Source organism: Arvicanthis niloticus, chromosome 4 (assembly GCF_011762505.2).
Source record: "Arvicanthis niloticus isolate mArvNil1 chromosome 4, mArvNil1.pat.X, whole genome shotgun sequence".
NCBI lineage: Eukaryota > Metazoa > Chordata > Mammalia > Rodentia > Muridae > Arvicanthis > Arvicanthis niloticus.
The window spans coordinates 55,054,048-55,057,608 of record NC_047661.1 but is presented as its reverse complement, the minus strand read 5'-3'; the positions used below and the strand labels follow the sequence as shown (position 1 = coordinate 55,057,608).

Below are 3,561 nucleotides of genomic sequence, written 5' to 3'. Positions count from 1 at the left end.
CTTGGCACATGGAACTGACAAATCTCTGTAAATGTGCTAGTACCAACCTCAACCGGTTGGTCAAGTCATATCTACAGTGATCAGTAGAAATAAATCAATGATACAGGTTTGATTGCTCATTTAATGAGTTTAACCTGATTTCTCCATTTTTTTAAAGGAAGTTTGAGCTCCTGCCTAGGAATGATGTTGCCCACAGTAGATACGGTTGTCACAATCTTAATTAACATGATACCATTCACAGGCCAACTATGTAACAAACATCCCTCACTGTAGGGTATAAGTTAATGGATTAGAAACATTTATAGGTTGTTTCATCTTGACAATGCTAACCTTTCCTCCTCGCATTGTGTGCCTGACACATAGACATATAAGTTTAGGACCATAAAAGTTCTCATGATTATCTTTTAATGTAATAAGGCAAAGTTTTTAAAAGTCTCCATAGATTTTAACTATAAATTATTAATCAATCTATTTACTTTCAACATATAATGCTACAGACTAATATTATAAATTACAAAACCAGGACAATGAATAATTTAAGGGATAATTAAATAAAAATTAAACCAAAATCCAGTAGAGAATATATCCTGTCACCTAATCTCTAGAATATGGTAATTAGTCTTCTAGGAAGCAAAGAGGTTTGGTATTCTAGCTAGCTCTGTCTACTACTTCTCTCTCTGCCTAGGCTAACTTGGTTTTGTATGTGCAACTTGTCTTGGTAGATGCAGCATGGTACGAATATCCCCAATATCCCTGAGTTTTCACTGCAGCAGAAAATCTGATTTCACAAAACCATGTAGTAGTTTCTTCACCATCTTTCCCCACAGATCCAATCCACTCATCTCATCCCCACCTCTGCTACACAACATTTGTGGTACAGTGCACCACTCCTTCCATCTTATATGGTTTCCATAGATCCTGCACTTCTAATGTCTGCATAGTGTCAGAGACACTATAGCTATAATTTTTGTGTTTGAGTTTCTATCTACTATTTTATTATTTTCATTTGTTCCATTTGTGTTCCCTCTTTGTCCTTCTTTGTTTTTTGTTTGTTTTGTTTTTTGTTTTCTTTGTTTATTTGGTTTTTGTGTTTGTGGGGTTTTTTTTGACACCCACCGAGTTAATTTACATTAGATAAGTATTTTTTATGCTTGTGCTATCTTTATTTCCTGCTATTACCCAAAATACAATATACATAAAACACCTATATTTTTACTGAAAGTTTCTTTCTTTTATCATTTCCACATAAGAATTCACTTTAATTTTGTAGACAAAATAATTACATTTTCTTAAATAATAATTATTCTGTTGCTTATACAATTAATAGTTGATGTTTCCTTCAATGATGAACCATTTGAGATATATTGTTCTGTATCAAAATCATAAAAAAAAGTTGAAATATTGTCCACATGACATAATATCATACTGGGATAATTTGCTTAACTATTTACCTTTCATCTGAAATAAAAGTTAAATAGTACAGATCAAGCAATTGTCAATTTTTGAGTATGGTTACTTACTTTTACAGACTGCTGTATTCTTTCAAAATGCAATATGTCCTGTTACTTCTGTCTTTAAGTTTTTCTTTCTTCTACTTTATATGATATAATTGTATTACTTAAATCAATATCTCTAAGTATAATGATAGTGTTAATTATTAGAATTATACTTAAATCCAATCCTTGCAAGTCTTCAAGGAACATATATTAACCTTAACCTTTGAATGATTATATAGTGGGCAAGAATTCTAATTATGACAGCTTTCCATGTACTTGTGCATTGTACATTAAGAGACAGTCTTAGTGTATCATTTTCAGTACTTTGGGAAACTTTGTTTAGTGATATCTTCAACCAAAATCTCTTGTTTTCAGTATCATATTGAATAAGTAACTAAGAATATATTACTTCTGTCTGCTTTATAGTAAGTGTGCTATAGAAAATGACTAAGATGGTAAGAGATATTAATGTAAAAACTTAACAATGGTCTTCTTGATCAAAATAAAGGACAGGACATTTTTATATAGAAACCTTATTCAGGCACACTGTTGTACATTGATTTTTAATCATGTGACAAAACATTATGTATTTTTCCTAGTAATAAAAAACATCAGAACAATCCAAAAATAAATTGTTCCCTAGGTTCCTTGATTATTAAAAGTAAAGAAACCAGCTTTTCTTAAAGGTTTCAGACTTGATTTCTAAGAATACATACTCTCCCAAAAGGTGCCATGCACATATATTTTAAAAATAGAGTATGAAATGATGCTTTTGCTAGATTTTAGCTTACTTAAATTTTTTTTCAATATATAAATCCTTTATTGCCCTCAAAGAGCCCAAATTGTAGTTGTGATCAGGATCTTGTTTCTGGAGCTAGGAATCTGAGGCCTTACTCATCAGCCTGCTGCACGGTTCCCTTCTCAGACACATAGATGCCATCCAAAAACTTTCTGATATCTTTGTTTTTAACTGTTGTAGCTTGCTGAATCAGAGCCGCTGAATTTGAAACAAGTTCAATATCATTTCCTTCAAGGATTAATTCATCCTTCTGGGCTTGGGAGACAGAACAAGCAACACCACCGTTCCTCATCCGAACCCTGCGGATGTTTTTCACCCAAGAAATTTCGGATTTCAACCAAAGACCCATTCTCCTGACTGACGACGTTGATGGGGAAGTGAGCATACACAGACCTCATCTTGTAACGGAAGCCCAGTGTAACACCCTTGATCATGTTCTGAACATAACTGCAGATGGTTCTGACTGTGGCCAGTTCCTTTCTGTTACCCCACCATTTGTCGACCCGGAGCCTTTTCTTTTTCTTTCCGAGAAGGCTCAGCTCTACATTGATGTGATTGAAGTCCCTCCGCAGAGTTCCCCTGGGGCCCTTCACAATGACTGTGCGCCCCTTCAGAGTGATGTCGACATTTTCTGGAATGTCAACAGTCTGATTGCTGAGAATGGTCTTCATTCTCGCAGTAGATGGGGCAAAGAGCAGCTTACTTAAATTTAATTGATTAAATAAAATTTTAAAAATACCCAACAAAAGAACAACAAAAAATAGACCAAATTTTCAATCACAACTGATGCAATATTTTGACTAAAAAAAAGTTGTGGTATAATGAGACATTAATATTACTTATTCAGTATTAGCAGAATGTGCCTTAACAGACAAACAAAAAGTTCAGTTACTCTTTAACATTTAACAGACTATATTAGTCAGTGCTTTCAAAAAAAAAAAAAAAAAAAAAAAAAACAGACAAAATTTATTATGTTTCTATTTATTTTTTGTTGGCTTTGGATTTATTTTACTAACTTATATAATATGATTCAAGTAATCTAACTATTGCTGTCTTGTACTAGAGATTCCAAGAATCTGGCAGTTGCTCAGTCTGTGAGCCTATATGCTTCAGTAGTACCAATATAACACTGAAGGTTTAGAGGTTTGCTTTAGCTGCTGGTCATCAGAATTTATCAGAAGCCTAGGGATATGGCAGAATAAATATAAACACATCAACAGAACAAGATAGAACTAGATAAAGGAGTGAAGACAAGCAATCTAAGAT

General features: G+C 33.2%; 1 pseudogene; it reads right to left on the bottom strand.

The window, feature by feature from the left end:
- Positions 1-2,292: 2,292 nt before the first annotated feature.
- On the bottom strand, positions 2,293-2,988 carry LOC117707178 (large ribosomal subunit protein uL6 pseudogene; annotated as a pseudogene).
- Positions 2,989-3,561: the final 573 nt, after the last annotated feature.